Here is a 19,287-nt window from a genome sequence, read left to right on the forward strand (position 1 = left end):
ACATAACGAGGCAGCCTGCTAGCAGCTCTGGCCAAAACCAGCAGTGGCAGCTGAGTGGGCAGGTTTTTGGTGGAGAAGCACACGAAACAGGTACGTAGGTTTGTCAACATCCAGTTGTAAATCCAGAGGCACTGCCTGCAGTGCTGACCACCACTATAAACACAGCAAAACTGAATGGTGTGTGAGTGCTACTAGACACAGAGAGCAGCAGTGGACAGGGAAGCTCTCCTAATGCATTCCCGAAGCTGAGGAATCTCATTTGCGTTCACATCTTGGCCCACATCCACCATTCCGGCAATGCAAAGGAAAATCAATTGACTAAGCTCCCAGAATTACTTTAAAGATTCAAATAATGTCATCAGTTTCCTACATCTATAGTGACTATCAGGAAATGCAGAATTAAGAATCCCCAGTAAACTCAACTTTGGCAGAGTTCAAGAAGTGTTTGGACAATGCTCTCGGGCACATGCTGGGATTCTTGGGGGGTCCTGTGCAGGGCCAGGAGTTGGGCTCAATGATCTTGATGGATCCCTTCCAATTCAGCATATTCTATGATTCTATGATTCTGTTTCCTTGATCATATGTGTTTAGTAGGGTTTCATTATCCCATCCTTTGTAACAAACGTGGATAGAGCCTTCCTAAATCTTCGTTCACAAAGCCTAGCCATGATTACCCCATCCTACTTCTTTGTATAGATGTCCTCTAAAGGTGAACTCAGTCTTTTTCACACTGTGGTCTGGGTACTGTGCACTACTCAAAATCTGTCAGAAGGCAGTTGATGGAACAGGACACTAAAACTCAGGATCAGATGCATCCTTCCATATATGCAAGCAAGAAAATCAGTTCATTAAAGGAAGCCAAGTACAGAGATAATCAAAGCTGAACCTAAGGCTTTCTCTTTGTAAATGAAAACCACTGTGGGTGCACTACAAGATCCCTTAATTCTACCTGGTTATGTAGCCCTTGGACCAGATAAATGAGCACTGGGCTAAGGGATCTCCAGGGTCCCTTCCAGACCTACATGTCTGCAGCCACACAACACAGCATGTACTGGATTCACTTCATCTGAGCCTCAACATGGACAATAGAGAGGTTTACACTCACTGGGCTGCCTGAGATATCAGTGGGAAACAGGCCTGGCAAGGACAGCAAGTCTTGCTTGGGCTTCTGAAAATAAACTGCTAAGAGAGGGGGTGAATACAAACTGCTAAGAGGGGTTAAACCAAATTAGTGTTTATCCAGCATTTCCTCAGATTCGGTTATATATAGGACAGTGATTCTGCTTTCCTTGTACAGAAAAACTCCCACTAACATTAATGGGTACTTTTTTTCCTTAAAAAGATATACGAAATACAGCCCTTACACTACAGGGAAAAATATGCAATTTCAGTATAAATCAAGAGTGTTTGGTTCAGCTCCAAGCGCCTTGTGAGAAGAACAGAACTAAAATTCACCTCAGGGCGTCCAAAGATAACAAATGCAATTTTGAGAGAAAGTGTGAGGATCTTTAGTTACAGCAAAATGTGTGTTGTGTGTTCATGTTGTGCGAGGTTTTGTTCTTCTCTGAGCAACATGACCTATTTCCCAGCATCATGTGATTTTTGTATTGGAAGACTCTTCTGTAAAGAAGTAGAATTAATTTTCCAGTGGAAGAGGGACAAAACTGATTTTCCTCAATTCTGCCCAATAAAACAGCGAAACGTTGCATTTCTTTTCATTTATTTATCTAAACTCCATCACCCTTTTGAAAGGTACAGATGTGTAAAGCACACGCTTTACATGCTTATCCGTTCCTGGCAATATGAAGTTTCCTTAAGTGTTCATTAAAAAAAATGTACAAGGCATCAGGAAAATCCAAAATAAACTACATTTGGATTTAATGTGATTTAAAGTCCATTTCCCACCACAATGGCAGTTAAGCACTTAGACATCTAAAGTGCACAAGAGGAATTCAGGCTGCTTTCCATACCTCCCAGCTCACAGTAGTGCCTAAGTTTTCTGCTTAAATTTCACTTAGTTGCCTGAAGTTTTTTCAAGTATGCACATGGAGATGAAAATCTAGGGATGTCACCTCTGGCTAAAATCATCTGGCATTCCTAAAACTGGAATTCCTGTGTCCCAGTCTCATAAGCAACTCTGTCTCTTGGACTTTTTCACTTCATTCCTAATTGAGCCAACGCTAACTCTGAGAGGAGAGAGAAAAAATAACAAGCATATATATAATGGAGGCATCTGGAAGTGAAATGTTTATACAAACTCAACAGCTTTTGAAAAGCTGGGCCCTTGAAGTGTACACAGTCAGGCACTCCAAATCAGCAGTCCCTTCTGAAATGCCTGCTATATATGTATTTTTAGCCTGCAGTTTCTTTGTTTCTAGTCATTTCTTCTACCATACTGGAAGTATTTGTAATTATGGTGATAGGGACTTTTTTTTTTAATGCTTGTGTAACTCAAAAACGACCAAATGAAAGGTGGCTACACTTTCCCAAAGGGGGGGGGGGGGAAAAAAAAGTTTCACGCATTAAGAAATTTCAGCTCTGACGGCAATTAATTTTCAGACAATTGATGTTCGTGGTACAGGTTTCTGTTCACTTGTCATTATCAACAGCACAACAGTACTGAGAACACAGCAAAGCAGAGAACAGTGCAGTGATGATCATGAGGCAATGCCGAACATTTGGTGAGCTAAGCGGATATTCAGTTAGGTTGGATTTAAAGCATTAACCACTTCGGGAGATGAATTCTGGCCTTCTGCGTCTTTTGTGTCGCGTGCACACTAATGCATTGTGCCAGCATGTGGTTTTCTGTTAAGACCTCAGATTAATTAGAGCTTAAATTTAGGACAGGATGTGTCAGCACTAGAAAAATAACAGTGCTGTTGCTATGTCTTGCTTTCACATATGTGACCAAGGCTGTGTATCTGCACTTGCCAGAGCACCCCTGAATTTTCAAGGGTGGGTGAGACCCAGTTCAGTGTCAGCTTCAGGTCTCTTTGACCTTCCAGCAGCTCGTGCAGAACCTGCTGTCCCAACATGCGAATCGTTGCCTGGATTCTGCTCACTCCAGAAGTTAATTGGGGCTTCGTTCTGGTTGACAGGAAACAAAGAGGAGCTGCCTTTGCGTTGGGGTGTTGAACATGAATGACTTAGACACAGCTCAGTATTGAAAACTAATGTGGAAACATTCTCCAGTGATTTCCAGTAGAATTTGAGAAACCAGAATGAGATTTGGGGAAGGAGGGACTATAGCAGGTGAGATGGGTACAAAGTGGGTGCATTTCAAACACTAAGGGAGTCTCTTCAGGTGGAGAGAAAATCTGCTTCTCCAAATTATATTCACATATTCAGAGTAACTGACAAGTGGAGATCAATGCAAGAGACTTTCCTTTCCAGCAGAACCTACAGTTGCAATGCTCTGAAATAGATTTCAACTGCTTTGATGTGTTAAGTGGATTTTGCTCAATAGAAGAGGTTAGTAGTGCTTTATTTGAAATCTTGCTTCACGAATATAGCAAACATTGCTTCTGTGGAAGAGCTAATTTTAAACCTGGGGATGATAATGGATAAATATCAGGAGAGCTGTTCTCAGTTTTACCCTAGAGGTAATGACCAGCACTTCACAGAGCTCTCCTGAGTCCTGAGAAAGGGAAGATGCCATTTGCCAGAAGATGTCAGAACGCAGCTGAGCAGGAGAGTGGAAATTAATTTCTTGGCAAACTTTATAGTGCTACCTTTGGGATTTTTTTTCATGCTGTTCCTGTATATTCACAATTTTTATTTCTAAAGTTAAAATGTTCTTCCTTTCCTTTCTCTTTTTGTTCTTTAACTTTCTCATGCTAAAATACCTTGTGAATGCACCATCTTTCCAGATTTTAGTTTTGGTCATTTGGCTTATATGCACAACACTCTCACTGAACTCTACAAGCACTGCAAAGTAGGGCTGCCAGTATAAAATAATATAGGGAATTTATATTTTGCTGTAGTTAAAATTTGGGTAAAGCAGAAACAAGTCAGGCAAGCTTAACTTTCCTTCTGTTAGTGATACAATCTGAATATTCTTCTGACTGAAGAAATGATGTCATGCTCTATTTCTGCAACCAAACTTCCATAAGCTACTTCTATTAGATTGTTCCCTTGAATAAGCTATTTCTTACTTGGAAGAGGACTTGTGAGGCACACTAAAGTGCACACAGATGAAATATGGAAGCTGTACTCTATGTGTATCCTTGTGCAAATCCAGAAGGTGCAGAAAGAAATGAGCTGCAAACACGTGTGTGCTGCCCATGTGGAAAATGAAGACAAACAGGAGGCTCAGCACCAGGACCCTCAGAGGAAGGCTAAACTGCCTTTTCCTGTCTCCATTCTGAGCTATGTGAGGGACTGAAATCATCTGTGATGTTCTCCAGGAAGCCATGGAGGCTGCTGGAATTTAAGGCAGCCCACTATAAAGCTACACCAGCACAGGAGACAGGCCAAAGATTTTGTGGTTGGCCAACCTGGCATGGGCTGAGCAGCATTAGAGGCTGATCAGAACCGCCAACAAGAGGCTGTCCTGGAGGAGAGAGGGGGAAGAAAAAGCAATACATGCACCCAACCTAAGGGCAGAATCTCTGCTTTGTACTAGAACCCAGCTACAACTGGAAAACAGTAGTGAGTTCTGCGATGGCAGTAAAAGCACAGCAATAAAGGGATTTATTGGCACTTCAAGCAAACAAAGAACATAAATATTTACATATTACTCGTGTGTACTTCTCTGAAGTAGGTTATGATGTTCTGAATGTCACATATCACAGGCAAAACTGGGGGACATGTGGAACCTAAACAACAGGTAAATTAACTTTTTTAGTAGGTCTCCCATAGCTGCTGAGGGTAGTATTTGCTTTATTGTGAAAATTCAAAGACCACTATGACCACTGTCTTTCCATTGTACTGCCTAATGTTAGTCTCCCCAAAATCTGTATTCTAGAACCAAATAAAAGGAACTGTCTTTCAGGGGTAATGAATATGTGATCTTGAACAAGAAGCTTTAAGAGCTGCAAGTATTCACCATCTTGGAAAGTATACCTAATTATTTAGTGGCATCAGTAAGGTGTTTGAAGGATAATGCTAGACACTAATATTTAAAATTGTTGTTAAAATTTTACTTTTTTTTTTTTTTTTAAATAAAGAGTTGTGGCTTCCAAGCTTTGGCTCACGCCGATCCAAGAAAGGAGAGGAAGACCTCCCTATTCCAACTCATTATCGCCCATAAAAGCCTCACCATGTTGAATTTCTCTGGCCGGGACAGACGCAGCTGCTGCAGTCCTGTCACCTCGTAAGGTGAACGAATAAGACTCCAAATAAAACCGCTATCTCTCAAGAATTATTCTGAAAAGCAGACCAAACTGGTACTCCGCCGCTTCCCCTCCATCCAGCCCCGGGACCGTGCCATTTATCAGCACCGTTCCGCGGCCGTTTCCTGCTTTTCAGAGAGTTTCCGCTATCGATCCCCCGCGGCTCCATCTCCGCCCTTCTCCCGCACAGATCCCCCCATCCCTGTGTACGGGAGCTTCTCACCCCTCCGGGCCGGCCGCCCACTCCCTCCCAGCCCCGCAGGGCCGGGCCCGCGGGCACCTCCCTCCCCTCCCCGCCGCGGGATGCGGAGCCGGGCGGGAGGGAGGGACACGGTCCGCGCTCCGCGAGGAGCTCGGTGAGCGGCCCCGAGGGGTCGGGGGGCACTCCAGTCCCACAGCCACCCCCGGGGAGCCCCGGCCGGGGGATGCTCGGCCGCGGCGATGGGCGCTGCCCGCGGTGCGGGGTGCGGAGGGCGAGCGGGCGGCTCCTCCGCATCGCGTCCCGCTGCGGCGCGGGCAGCGCGGAGCCCCGGCCGGGCTGTGCGGGGCGGAGCCGCGCCGGGGCGGGAGGAGCAGCGGCGGCCCCGCTGCCGCCCCCGCTATCTGACCCGACCTTCCCCCTCCTCTCCTCCTCCTCCTCCTCCGCCCCCCGGCTCTCCTGCCCCCAGCGGCCCGGGAGGAACTGAACCATCGCCGCACAGGAAGTAGCGGCTGCGGGGAGCAGCAGCAGCGGCGGCGACAGCTGGGGCTGCCGCACTCAATGAGCGGCGCTCCCGCAGCCGCCCGCCCCGCTCGCCCCTTCCCCGCCTCCCGAGGGCAGCCAGCCCGCCGCCGCCGGGGGCTGGAGGCTGAAGCGGGCACAGGCAGCTCCGGCTCTCCCCGAGGAGGAGGAGGAGGAGGAGGAGGAGGCGGCGGCGGGGACTGCAGGTTGGTGCCGCTCCGCCGGGATGCGGGAGAAGGGAGGCGGGCGGCGGACCCGGGGCGGCCGGGGCAGCATCCCCCGCTCGGCGCTCCCGCACCTTGGGGGGGGCTCGGCCGGGAGCCCCTCTCGGGAAAGGCCCCTCGCGCCGCCCCCCCCTGCGGCGGCTCGGGAGGGCCCTGCCCGGGCCCGGCCCGGCCGGGCCGGCGGTGCCGGTGCCGCCGGCGGGCGCTGCGCTTTGGGCGGCGGGGGGGGGTACCGGGGGGGGGGGGGGGGGGGGGGGGGACTGGGGGACGGCGGCGGTGCGGGAAAGGGCACAATGGTCCCGGCTGGAAACGCGTCCTGCCCATCCGGGGTGAGATGGACGCCGTCCCGGGAGGCGCGGGCTGGCGGCTCGCTGCTGGGAGGGAGGGCGGCTGGGCTCTCCGCCGAGCGCCAGGGGAGGGTGGGAGGAAGGAAGGAAGGAAGGAAGGAAGGATGGATGGATGGATCGGCGAAAAGTGGGAGAGTGGTTTAAAACAAAAAGAAGGAAAGAAGGAAAGCCCGTTTCAGGAGAGCCGGGCTGTACCTGGGTGCACGGCTTGCGAGTGCAAAATGGAGAAGAGCAAACCTTATTGATCTGAGAACGACAACCAAATGGGATGCTGTTATGCCTGGATTCTGTTCAGAGGATGCTTATGGATTTATTAAGGTGCTAACCTAATGTGTAGGCATCTAAATCAATAAGCATGCTGATTATCCCCTTATAGCCTTTAGTGCACTGTATTCTAAGGGAATTTCTTGTTGAGACTGTTACCTGTTTGATGCCACACTTGTCTATTCTTCCCTTCCAGTATTTTTTCTTCTTTGAATCTTCATATTTCCTCATTGATTAGGCAGAGAGCAGATATGTCAGAGTTTCCAGTAATCTTGCTGCTCATTCTTCAAAGCAATAATAATCTCATTAGCTCATCACTTTATCTCACTCATTCATTTCATGTCCAAAATAAACTCCATGGCCTTTCCCCTCTCCCCCTCTAAGGGAAATAGGCTGGAGTCCAAGGTGGCATGTTTGCCATCAGTGAATTGCTGATATGTACAAGCATGTTTGGGAGCAGAGTGGAAAGCTCTCCACTTGTCTTGGCACTGTTTCTTTTGTGGTGACGCTCTTCATTTGAGACTCTGCTTGAACTGCAGGTCGTTTGGATGATGTTCAGTGTAATCACAGATAGGTGTATCTGTTTTGTTTTTTTTCCAGGTTTGTTTCTACAATCAGTAGAACTTGTACAGTTTCCATTCATTTTCTTGCAACATTGTATGAGATGATGTGGTTAAATGGAGTTGTAGTTGTGACCTGCAGTGAACTTGCTTTGCAGCAGCGAGCACTGGGCTGTTACAGAGCTTCTTGTGCTGTGAACATGTCTGAACCTTGGATTTCAGTCATAAATGTTCTGGTCTTTCCTGTAACTGTCACAGAACCCTTGGCTTTTGGTTCCCTTCTGTGTACTCTAGTCTTCTTCCCTTTCACATCTATTGTTACCAAACCTTCACAATTATAATTAAGTGCATTACTGTCAGTACCTTTTTTGGCCTTTTTTAAGGGCCGTCTTATGTACTCTTAAGAGAGTCTAATTTTCTCTTTCTCTCTTAATTCCCACCTTCACCTCTCCACCCTTATGCACACACTTAGTTGGAGAAAGCAGGACAGGGAACAGTTGGTCTCCAAATATAGCTTGAATTCAACAAGCACAGGGAAAACACCTGACCAGATTGTCCCTGCTGAGCATGATTAAAATGGCAGGACCACTTATCAAAACTTTGTAGTGCATTTTCACAGTGCATTGCAGATAGCTCTGTTGAAAGTGTGCAAGTTGTACCTGAAAAGGGCTGAAATCAGAATGAGTTTTATTTGAGGTAATGCTGGACAGAAGTAAGAATGTTATTTCCCTTTTCTCTGTGTGGTTTCTTTTGCCTCTGAAGAGGTGCATTAACAAACAAAACAAAATTCCACTTACAAATACAGGGAACTCTACTAGCACAGAGTATATGTTCTTTTCTCAGCCAGAGCTAAAGCTTTCTGCTCTGTGATAATCTGCTTACAAAATGAAATTGTTGCATAGTCCTGTGCTAGCTTCGGTGTTTTGGTTTTTGTTTGTTTGTTTGTTTTTTTTCCTTTCTGCCTCTGTTAGCAGAAAGATGCATTGTTTTCAAATCCTAAATGGTGTTTTGTTTACTTACAAAACTATTACGGAATAATTGGATTTGAGGCTCGCATTTTGTGGGGAACCGGTGTGAATAAAGTATTGCTGTTAACTGTAATGAGTTCACCTGCACAAAATTTACAGTAGCCATAAATTACGGTAAGTTGCTTCTGCACTCTATGCAAATACAATAAAAAAACCAAGAAAGGTTGCATTCAGTCTTGCTTCTCTGGCTCATGAGACCATAATTCTGGAGGGAATGGTCTATGGTGAAGAAACATAGTTATCATCTGCAGTGGCTAAAAATGGCCATTTTTTTCAGTGGGTTTTTGGTGTGGTTTTTTTTTTAATGTTCATACTGAGTGTTGGTGCATGTATAGTCTCATTATAGTCAGCGCCTGAACAAAGACCAGGTGACTAGGCAATTGGTACCTTGAGTATCCGGAGATGAAGAACAAAAGAAATGACAAAAAACAAAGGGAACTCGAAATTTCCTTGTGTCTCAGACTGTTTCACCACCTTCTGGTGCTGAGCCACCAGTAATAAGTATTCTCTGTCTTCACTTGCATTTCAGGGTAGCACCAGGGAGCTCTTGCTTGTGGGTAGCTCTTAATAAGAGCTAGGATTAATAAGTAATCTCTAGCATCTTTTTAGTAAAACTAAAAGGAAAGGAATAGAATGTGACAGTTTTATCCAAATTTCTTGTTTACTTCTGGTATTAACCAACTTTAAATAACATTAAATAATAATCCCAAGGCTTCTGTTGTGTGTTTGATGAACATACTCTTAAATATGTTACATGAAAACCAGTTTGCCATCTGATGCATGATCATGGTCAGGTTTCCAGGTGTGAGTCAGCACCTGAGTTGGGGGATTGATTATCACTAGGACACAGGGACCTGTAGGTAAAATTAGAATAATTTAGGAAGTGTTTTGTTTGGTGGTGCACCAAGCCAATAATCAGTTTCTTGGTTTGGTTTATTAATTGCAGTGATCCAAATTTCAAATGGTTAAAAAGGAAGTGAACCCTTGCTTATATATATATATATATATTTATGCTTCTAAAATCAGTATATACTTATGATTTACCTAAAAATTTCTTTGCCTTTGAGTCTGGACACATTTAGGAGTATGCAAAACGTGACAGTGATGAGCAGGTGAGCGCTTAAAGGTGTTACACACAAGTTATAGCAAAGATGAAAGAAATGCTGGTCTTTTTTTAAAGACCAATCTATGAGTGCTACCTTTGGATCCTTCACAGCATCTCCTCCTTCTGCTGAGTCTGTATCTGTAGCTGTCTAACCAGCACAACTGTGCAGTTTAGTAGATGAAATATTCGTCTTGGGAAGGACAGGAACCTTAAGTTCTTGTCCAAACAGGTATTCAGTGTTGTAAAAAGGGACTGAGAGCCACAGGGGCTCCTTTTTTTCTGACTGTAAACCCATGCAAAACCCAAACAGTTTTGGGACAGTGTGGTGACCAGCTGTGCCAGGTTAGCCTGCTGCGTAGCTGAGGAAGTGCTAGGTGGAGGTTATGATATCTTCCAGGGAAAAGGCAAGGAAAGCTGTACTTCTCACCAGACTGACAGGCAAAGGAGACGATCAGACTCACCTTTCTGTTTCATGCCTGTGTTTTGTGAGGGGGCCAGTGTTGTCTTGGCACCCTGACCTTTCTGGAGTTGTTAATCTCTGAGACACCTCCCCAGTCTCATTGCTATTCCAAGGCATATCACGTGTAGGGAGAGCAGGCCCTTAATTTTGGAATACTGCCTCCCCTAGGAATTGGGAACTTGGGACCTAGGCTCTGTGAAACTTGCTACTTGCAATGCTGCATTTTTTGTGCACCCCATAGGTTCCGGTTCCTTGGCAGAGAACTAGGATGAAATAAAGAAGAGAAGAAACTTTGTTTCCTCTTGGATGGAGAATGAACGCTGGTGTGCTGACTAGTCTTAATACTGCAATTTATCTTGCAGTAGTATCAATGACGTGGCGTTTGCTTTCCAAACAAAAGATGTGGTTTATGTCCCGAAGAGTTTAAAGATCATTTGAAATTTCGTGTAGTGGAAATGGTATTTTTTTTCAGCCAAATCGACTTTGCTCTGGGTACAACCTCTTTGCCTAATTGTGATTACTGCTGGAGTTTGAGACTGCTGAGGAAAAGAAGAAAATGCTTATACTTGAGGCAAATGTTGATCTCCCTGTGCTTTATGAGAATGAAAGGGCATAAAGATTCCTTATACATTTGGAGTGAAATGGTAGAAGTTTTCCATACAGATGAGGTGGATTTGAGTGCATGGCAGAGCACTTAAAATCCAATGTCTGTGTATTCATGGAAAAAACCCCATCCTATTAAAAGGGTTTACAATGTTTCTGCATCAACGTTAAGACTTCTTTAATGGTCAGGCATAAGCAGTGTGACATTGGAATCTTTCTGTGTGTAGCACCTCTTCTCCATGGAAGAGGACTTTCTAATTTGCTGTAAATTAAAGGAGGTTTCAGTCAAATTTTTAGTTCCTTTTTCTCCCCTCTTGTTGTTCTTGTGTGTTGGCAATACTTAGGTAATTATAGTGTGCGTGCTAGAAGCCCTGACAGCCTAAACTGAGTTCTTTGTAAAAAATGCGATGTTTCCCTTAATTAAGAGAGACTAGAAACAGCACCTGAATCTATTAATTAAATAGTCAAAGTTGATAGCTATTTAGGATATATTAACAAGCAAAACAAAATACATTTTTGACTAAAGTGTTGCCCACAGTAAATGAGCTACTGTAAGGTTTTTGTGTTTTTTTTGTGGAGAAAAATAATCTGTTGGTGCTGCAACTGTCACACATGCACAGTCATGCAAAATTCATGTGAGATTGTTCCCAATTCTATGGTTCTCAGAACAATAGCCTCTATTTCTTCTTCAAAGCTCTTCAGAGCTGTTAAATAATCCTTGTGACAACCCTATGAAGTGAGTATTGTAGTAATTTTGTATGGATGGCAAAACAATTAATCGGCATTGTCTCCAGCTGTACTAGGACAGTGGGTTTTGCAGCGTGCCTGGGGCCTGGCCTGTTCCTGAAAACATGTGGCTGTGTGAGCAAGGGTTAGGGTGAGCGTGTCTTGCTGCCTCTTCTGGCTGTAACTGTGCTAATGAAAACATTTTGCAGATGAAGTGGTCATCAACATCAGGCTGGAACCTACGTGTCCCGATAAAGGATGGATTTAGTTTGTTCTAAATTATTCAGACCATGTTACTGGCATCACTTCTTGGAGGAGAGATGGGTGGAGTTGTTGGCCTTGCTGGTGTCTGTAATGTTCTTTTGCATGTGAAAGTTGGGTTACTCAGACTGACTTCAGAGCACAAGTTTGCTCATTAATGGGATGAGGTCCTGGTCGGACGCTTCCCACTGGAGTCGTGCCAGGCTCGGCTTGCTTAGGATGATGAGTTGCCTCAAGGTTGACCTCCTAGCTCCCTTTTATCTGAAAAGGCTGCAGAACCAGCTGTTACATGAACACCAGCAGTATCTGCCAGCTGAAGGAGGTTTGGATAACCAGGACGTAAGTTCCTGTTTGGGTCTGACCGGTGTCGCAGCTTTTCTGCGCAGCTTGGCTTTGGCTGCTGAGATATGTGTGTCTCCTCTTCTCCTCCACCAGCTCTGCCTGCTGCCCTTCCAGGAGTTATAAAAGCCACAGCAGATGGCTTGGGGAGGCAGTGTCTGTAATTACTGCTGCAAGATTTGCCTAAGCTTGACTCTGCGCAAAGAACGCTTTATTTTTTTTCCTCTGAAGATTCAAAGTTGTCGGTACTTCAAATGCAGATTTGGTTTTTTTCAGGGGAACACAACAGTGGAAATGTTGTGCGTTTCATGCTGGTTCAAAAGCAGCCTCTTTTTCCTCTTGACATAATTCATATCATGCTTTAGTGTTATCAATTTTCAGTCTTCCCTGGCTAGGTCAGCCTTCAGGTTCCTGGTACTGATATAGGCTAGACTGCCTATGGACCCAAATTTTGATAACAGCTGATGTACTGTTAAATAACACAACTACAATCAGTGTGTTTGGTAAAAGTAGGTTTTTAAACCCACTAACCTGGCTGGAAACCTTCCAGCAGGTTTTGGTATGAACATTTTTCTCCCCTCTGAGCAGAGATAGGAGGTTTGACTGTAGTTTTGACACATCTTTAATGCCTAATGCAAGTGCTCATCTCCCAGCTGTAGTTGTAACTGATTGACCCAACATTATGCTGCAAAGCATGTACTTCTCTGTGAGACCTCTTGTTCCAAGTACCTTTCTGAAGTCCTGGTCTCCCTCACAGCCTCTCTGAGCTGAATTTCTCCTCTCACATCTCTGGTGCTTATGGCACTTGGGTTATTAACTGTATAGCCAGCCAGGTTTGAATTGTAAGAGGGCCGAAAGGAAAGGGAAAGAAAGCTTTTAATTTCCTGAGGTCAGTGAAGAGGCTGTGGCCCAAACCACCCACTGAGCAATGTTGTTTTTCCTTCTGGTGGCCACAGCAGACATGACATCTCTGGTTCCTCAGACTGCTTCCTGGGGTTACTGACAGTACAGAGGGCTGGACCTCTCTCTTCCTAGGGAGCATAAGGCTCTCACCTGTATTTATTTCAAGGTGGTTTTTCTTTTTATTTTTAATTTACCTTGCCTGTAAAGTACATTTAGCTAAAAGTGTAAGTAACAATGGGAATTTGATCCAGATTCCAGATCCTTATTCATCTCCATTTCCAGTGAAATGTTATCTCTGGAGTCATGGGATTGAGGTGGCTTTTGGAATTTTGATTTTTTTTTTTAAATCTTGTCGTTTGCTTTTGCTTTCCTGGCCAGCCCATGGCAGGGGGAGAGTGTCATGCCTTTTAGCAGTCTCTGCTCATAATTAACTTTTCTGAAACTTGTAAATGGTTTTCACGTTGAATTTGAGTGTGGTATCGCTCTTACCCGTGGAGAGGGCAACTACTTGAAAACAGACGTATTTCATACTGTGGCAAGGATGTTTGTGTGCTTTCTTTAAGAACTGAGGTGGCTTAATCTGAAATAGGATGTACTTTGAGTTATTCAGTTTCCTTTGTTGTCTCAAGTCAAGTTGTTTCTGACGATGGAAGCTGAACTGTCTGGCTTAACTCTCCAGTCGTGTTTTTCTCCAGTGTCCTTCTGTGATAGTATGAGACCTATCACTGCCAAACACTGCTGGATTCCTTTCAGGCTTTTCTGTCCAAATACTCATCAGAAAACACTCAGTGAACCCTCTCCTTCTGCCCAATCTGGAAGGACAGAGTTTGCCGTCATTGCCCAACAGCCTTATAGCAGTGGGTCTTAAGCTGAACTTAAGAAGGCAGAAGCACTTCTACCTTGAAGTTCCTTGGATGCAGATTACCAGATACTGGGATGTTAGGCAGCAGCAGGGTCACAGTGCACTTACCCTGGTCCTCTGCTCTTCCCTGACCATCATTTGCTGTCTGCTGCCAGGGACATGTCGTGAGATGGGACTTTGGCTCTGACCTGGTACAGATGTGCTTGTTTGCTGCCTGGGTCCTGCTGAGCCCTAGGAAGGACATTCAGCCTTGCATTTGAAATGAAAGCCTTGGTTAAAAATGGCATTGCTTCAGCTTGCTTGTTGCAGCTGTAGCTGTGGCTGTGAATTGAGGACCGTAACTTAATTTATGGTAAAAGTTTTTGGAGCATGTAGTCTTAGAATGAAGATATGTCCATTAAATATGTATGTATCCTTATGCTGTTAGATATATATTGCTGACAAGCTCTTGTGGCTGCAGCTGTGCCTATACCAAAGCCCTCTAGATGGTACTTCTCTTTCTTTTTTTTTTTTTTTTAAAAAAAAAACAAAACTTTGAAGCTTTTGCCAGCAACTTACCAATAAAGAAATAAGCTTCACTGAAAGGTTTCATTTTAGTCTGTGTACTGTATTTTTTCTGGCATGCTCCGGTACACTGTGAAGTGATGTATTGGCTTTCATATGGGGGAACAAGAGCTGACCAAAGTAGTGCTGATGAGTCCTGAGGCATTCACAGCATCATCTTGGTTATATTTCACAGTAAAAAACAGATAGTGTTCATCATTGAAACAACAGGACTTGCTGTGTGCAACCCACTATGGGCCTTATCTCATTCAGGTAGAGAGCCTGTACTTTTCTCTGCAACAAAACAAAGTGGTATTATCCTTTTATTTTGTTTTTTTTTTCCTGGCATTGTTTTTATTTCATCATTTTTTTTCATGTCCTAAACCTTAAACATTTTCTACTAGTGCAGTGATCTCAAGGTTTTGTCAAGCACCCATATGGTAGGTCTGGTCTGAAGGCTGAACGTTCGGTTTTCCTGCAAGGCGTCGCGGGTGGAAAGCTGTGCTTCGCGTCCATCTGCACTAATTCTGACACCCATTCCAAAGCCGTCTTGGTGGATCCCAGAGGAAGCTGTGAACTACTGTGGAGGGTTATCTGTGGATAACTTGGCTGGCTGGGCCTGAGGAAGGAGGAGGATGTGTTTCTGTACAAGGGAAGCTGGCAGAAGCTTTACCGCGCTTGGTGGCGCGTACGAAATCAGCGCTGGTTGCTCTTCACACCATTCACTGCTGCCGTGAAGGAAGGCACACCCTTTGAGGACATGATTGGTTTTGTAATGGCAGAGAGAAGACCTCCTTCTCAATGAAGGAACATCCAAAAAAATGTGGGTTTCAGATTGGTTTAACAAGCGTTTCCGTAGTTGGTTTATTTTAATAAGACTTTGCCTAGATGGCTTTTTTAATTGAATATTTAAGCAAGTTGAAAGCAGGCATTTTCCTGTCTCTCTTTAATTTGTGCCGATACGTGGTTTAGCATAATTATTTAATGTCCTTTTTAAAAGTGTGGTGCCCTCATCCTCTTGACCTTTCTCCTTCAAGAAAGAGTAGATTTAATTTGTTTGGTGAGAAATGCCTGTTATATCGTTGCCCTGTGACAGGGAGGTATGTGGGAGAGGTGGCCTTGGTGAAAAAATTGCTGACTTTTAAGGTGAGGGGTTCAGGCCAAAAAGTATAAAGAGTGGTCTGAAGCATACTGTGGTGTTTGGAAGCTCCCTTTCTGAACCTCATGAATTTAGTTCTAAATGTGAACCTTGCAGCATTACACAGATGCTTTGGTTTTTCTGGGTGACCTAAAATAACCAGCTTAGAGCTTTCCTTTCCTCTCCCCTGCCCTCCTTCTCCCACAGGCCTGTTCTTTTCTTCTTGGTCAGCATTAACTTTCCTGAGATCTGGGGCCCTAAAGAGGACATGGAGCCATGTTCTTCTGTGTTTAGGTTTCTACCTGATCCAGCAAAGGGAGTAGTGGAATAGTGGAGTACTCCTGGGTAGGAGCATTTTGTCAGAGATCAGAGAAAACTGGCTGCTTAACTTCCCATCTAGTTGGCTCTTTGCTCTTCCCCAGTTCAGCAGGAGTATCAACACTGAAAAAAAGGTTGGCACCATCATTTCTAGCGGGGTTGCAGTTTAGTCTGGAATGGAGGAGTCTGTCTGCTGATACTCTTAATTCTTCTCTTTGAAGAAAATCAACAACAGCTGCCTCAATTTTTGGTCATACCATTGTCTACATTCATTTGTGCCTCTGTATTTGCTCTGGAGTCTTTTATTTAATGCTGTTCATTAACACAGTGAGTGGCAAAACATCTAAGGGGAAAGAAAACTCTAAACTTGCTTGTATTTCTGTTTTGACAATAACAAAAAATATAGTGCTTCCACTTAGCAGTTTGAAACCTGAATGTGAGTCAGTCTTAGGTGATTGGAAAAAAACAAACCCAAAACAAAATCACCCAAGAACCCCAAACCCTTCCCTTCTCTCTGACTCCAGAAGAAAAAAATCAAGCACCCTAGATTGGGACACACATGCACACACTCCTGCAAGATGGTTTTCCTTGGCGTGAGCTGGACTGTGGCGTGCAGCTGGAAGTATTGCTTTTTAAGAAACACCTTTTCCTGTGGACAAAGTTGTAAGAAAAATTGAGTGGAAAAAATTCAGAGATGTCTAGGAAACATTACCAAAGTGAAAAATTTAAAGAATCAATATAATTTTGATTAGAGAACACGTGGAAGCCTGCTGCAAGAGGAGAAAGGAGGGAACTGCTGTCTGTGCCTGCTGTAGAGAAGACAAGAAGTTGGGGATTTAGGATGCAGAATGGAGAGCCAGAAAACTTTGGAAAACACTTTCCATTGCCAAATAGGAGTTTAAAATCCATGTTGCTGAAAGGAACTCAAAGAAGAAAAGATTCTGGCAGATGCCAGGGAAGAGTTGGGGTTTGGGGCTTCTGCGCTGGGGACTGGGGTGCAGGATCCCTGGTGGGAAATGTACCTTTATGAGATGTGGACAAGGGGCAGGGGCAATCCAAAAATTGTAAGTTTTGGTCTTCCCTGCTCATCCCTTATGTTGCTGTGCAAAAAAAAAAAAAAAAAGATATGAGGGAGTGGAGGACAAGAAATCAGTGGTCATGATGAAGAGAAGTAAAAGGTGATGGAGAAACTTTACTGACAAAGGTTGGGGGCAGCCGGGTTAGGTGACATTTTGAAATCTCCTTTGGCTGCAGACACTCAGTTTTATTTTGGCAGAGACTTATGCTCTGAGCCTGCTCCACTCTAGGAGCCTCATATGCTGTGAATTCCAGCACAAGGGAACACTGATCATTATGTGTGTCAGACCGAGTGACCCTGGGAAGGATATTGGTATTTTTGCTTTTCTGACAAGAAGTCCTCTCAGTTAGTGGCTGCTTCATAACTTCCTCTTGGAGTGTGTGAAACAATTCACTTGCAATTCATGTGTGTTCCATGCAGAAGGTAGAGCAAAGCCTTGGAGATGTTGCTTCAAAACTGGTGCCTGAACTCAGCTACCGGAATGACCATGGTTCTGGTTGCCTTTGGTTTGCTGTTTGTTCAACCATTTGGTTCTCAGTGAGTGTCTGTGGCACAAAATTAATTCCTGATGACCAGCCAAAGTACCTTAGAGTCCCTCTGGCCAGAAGCTGTAATTACCAGGAATGCATGGAGGGCACTAAACAAAAGCTGAAAGGCCGGGTAAACCTCATTCAGCAGTGGCCAGTATGTGCCCACAGAATTTAAATGCAAGTGCTGGTTCTCTCTACAACACAGTCCTGCTTGCCTTTTTGGTATTGCAGCCATTGCACGAACCTGGTGGGTGCTGAAGTAGTTCTGCAGAATGATTAGCAGTGAATTAAAATCTGAGTCAAGTTCCTGGCTGCCTGTACTGACAAATGCTTTGCTAGCAAGTATTTGAGACAAAGTACCAGAAAATTTATGGACTGTGATGGTCTGTCACTCTGTGTGAACAGAAAAGAAATACCATCCAGCTTCCTGAAATGATTTCTTTTATGCGTGGTATGCCTAAAATTATTTGGCAGGACATACGGTCTTCGCGTGTTGGTAAAACACAGGCAGTCCACGCAAGGAAATGTGGAGCATCTTGTTCCTTGAGTTCTCTCTCCAGCAATGGCCAGTGTGTAACCTCAGCAGTGCTGAGCTGTCTTCAGCTGTGTCTGAAAAACTCATCCAAAGTGTGTGTATCTCTCATGTAAATGAGACACAACTTGCCTCCTTATGGCCACAAGGAAGTTCAGTCTTCCTGTCACTGAGTATGGAGCCTGTGCCTAGGTAGGAGAAACAGAACTAAGATAAATCGAGCTTCTGGTGAATGACTCAAAAGCTGTTGGGGGAATTTGTAATGTGCTAGGTTTTAAAATGCCAGCTGCTCTTATGAGAGAGGAGCCCTGCTATGTTTCTCCCTTAATTCCAGAACAACGTTAAGATGGGGTTCTGTCCACTGGAAGCATTTTGGATGCCATTGTTGGGTAAATGGACCCTCTGTCTTGAAAGACTCCATCTCTTGCAGATAATGTAGTATTTGGAGGTCACAGACCTGATGGAATTATGTGTGTGAGGGTATGAGCAGCAGAAAGCCAGTTACCTGCTCTTATGTTTGCCCTGGGTAGCCAGTGAGTCCTCATTAGCCATGTGCTTCTAAACCTGCAAATAACTGTTACACAAATTAAAACCCCCGCTGCACTGATACAGGTCCTCTCTCTGCTGAGGTGTCTGTCTCACAGCAGTTGTGTTCAACAAGTTCCAGCAGTGTCAAGCACCTAGAACTTGGTTACAAAGTTGGGATTTTTTCCCACCACTGAGGTTTTTATGCTTGAAACCTTAACTTGCATGTCGTTTCTAGAAGAGGGTGGATCTTCTCAGACAGGTGAATTCATGCATCTCCAACTCGTCTTGATCTCTTGGTATAATCTTCTCTTGTTCACCTCCTCCTCTTCCTCCTCCTCCTCTTCCTTGTTTCATCCCACTTATTGTGGGTTTTGTCAGGGCACTTTTTTAAGCATTTAGAATCAGTTGCAAATTACAGTAATGAACAGGTAAGTTTAATGCTGCACTGCATGACAGATGAAGTAGTAATGCTTAATTTTTGTGTTTTTCATTTCTATGCTTCCAGTGGACTTAGACCAGGCTTTCTTTTTGTATCTCTAATCATTTTTCTTTTATACCAGATGTATATGGGGAAAAGAGAGGAAAGAGGAGGAGCATGAAGGGAATGAAAACGGCCTTTACCTGTTCCTGGGTTTTCTGGGATTTACGTTATGTTGCTGTGGAGTGGGAGCTGCTGTTCTCCCCTGAGCACATTGTGTAGGCAACCAGCAGACCTGAATGTCACAGGTCCACATTTGGGCAGATGCTGCCTTTATTTAATCTATAAACCAGTGGGTTTAGGGGGTGGTCTGGGTTGAAAGAGAGGAGTGGGTGGGTGAGAGTGTTGAGGGCCTGTGGAGGTTGATCTGTTCAAGCTGTCACTTTTTGGGACTCCCTGTTGCCTT

General features: G+C 44.5%; 1 protein-coding gene across 2 annotated transcripts in view; it reads left to right on the forward strand.

The window, feature by feature from the left end:
- Positions 1-6,037: 6,037 nt before the first annotated feature.
- Positions 6,038-19,287, forward strand: part of AGPAT3 (1-acylglycerol-3-phosphate O-acyltransferase 3) — an 89,980-nt gene continuing 76,730 nt past the window's right edge. For both annotated transcript variants that reach the window (XM_027635693.1, XM_027635712.1), the window contains exon 1: positions 6,038-6,260. The gene's annotated coding sequence lies outside the window, so the exon portion shown is untranslated. The remainder of the gene's footprint in view (positions 6,261-19,287) is intronic.

Source organism: Corapipo altera, unplaced genomic scaffold, assembly GCF_003945725.1.
Source record: "Corapipo altera isolate COAL_440 unplaced genomic scaffold, ASM394572v1 0, whole genome shotgun sequence".
NCBI classification, from domain to species: Eukaryota; Metazoa; Chordata; class Aves; order Passeriformes; family Pipridae; genus Corapipo; species Corapipo altera.